General features: G+C 42.2%; 1 protein-coding gene across 1 annotated transcript in view; it reads left to right on the forward strand.

The window, feature by feature from the left end:
- Positions 1 to 1,359, forward strand: part of LOC103193074 (24-hydroxycholesterol 7-alpha-hydroxylase) — a 129,786-nt gene that overhangs the window by 122,976 nt on the left and 5,451 nt on the right. The gene's annotated exons all lie outside the window — the stretch shown is intronic.

Raw genomic sequence — 1,359 nt, forward strand, 5'->3', positions numbered from 1 at the left:
AAAAAAAAAAAAAAAACTCACTGGGAGCAAGTTGGTGGGCCCATGGGCTTGGGATCATGATCTTGAGGAACATCAAGCTCAATTGACATAACATACTAAACAAAAACATTGTTCTACATCCTACTTTAGTGAGTAGTGACTGGGCTTTAAAAGCTTGCAAGCTGCCATCTAAGATGCAACCATTGGTCTTTCTTTGTCTGGAACCAAGAAGAATGAGGAAAACCAAGCATACATGGAAACAGTTAATTCAAGGGACTAGTGGACTGTGGAAACCTCAGCCTACATGACCTTGAGACCAGAGGGAATAGATTGTACCCAGCTACCACCCTTAACCACTCAGGAAGGGATGAAAATAGGAAATCCTGAATAGAGTGGGAGAAAAATGCGAAACAAAACTCAAAATTATAAAAAAGACCAGCTTTACTGGTCTGATCAAGACTGGTAAAACCCCTGAGACTATGACCCCCTAGTCACCCTTTGGGCCTGGAATTGAACTCACTCCCATGGCTTCCAGCCAAACATAGACAGGTGTATAAGGTGAACATTTATACCAAGTAAGTAAACTCCTTAGAACAATCAACTATGGGAGATCAGAAGCACAGGGAGAGTGCTCAGAGGGTAGGAATGCGTGGGAAAGAAAAACACAGGGAAAAGGTAGCCATGGGGAGGAAGTGGAAAGAGGGCTGTTGCATTGTGGGGATTGCTATCAATGTCATGAAACAAAATGTATGTGAACTGTTGTGTGGAAAATGAATTTGCTCTATAAACTTTTACACCTCCCCCTAGAAAAGAAAAAAAAAAAAAAAGCCTTGGATGGCACAAATGGTTAATTGGTCAACTACTAATTGAAAGGTTGGCAGTTTGAACCCACTCAGAGATGCCTTCTAAGAAAGGCCTGGTGATCTATTTCTGGAAAAATCAGCCATTGAAAACCTTATGGAGCACAATTCTACTCTGAGGCACGTGGGCTTGCCATGATTGGTAATGGACTCAACAACTGTTTTTTGTTTGTTTCTTTTCCATGATGAAAAAGTCTGGTGACTCCTGAGAGAAGAATTACAAAAGGAAGGGCAGATTTGAATGAATATTATAGGGAATTTGAGGTACCTACAGAGCATTCAAGGAGCTCTGGCAGTGAAGTGCCTAAGGCTTTTGACTGCTAACCAGAAGTTTGTTGGTTCAAACCCACTCCACAGAGGGAAGATGAGGCAGTCTACTTCCATAAAGATTTACTGCCTCAAAAACCCAATGGGGGTTGCTATGAGTTGGAATCCACCCTATTGCAGTGGGTTTGGTTTTTTCTTTTGAGTTAGAGCATTCAGGCGGTAACATCCAGCAGGCAGTAAGGGTGTGGACTCA

Source organism: Orycteropus afer, unplaced genomic scaffold (assembly GCF_000298275.1).
Source record: "Orycteropus afer afer isolate SDZICR_OR568_19922 unplaced genomic scaffold, OryAfe1.0 scaffold00034, whole genome shotgun sequence".
Lineage (NCBI taxonomy): Eukaryota > Metazoa > Chordata > Mammalia > Tubulidentata > Orycteropodidae > Orycteropus > Orycteropus afer.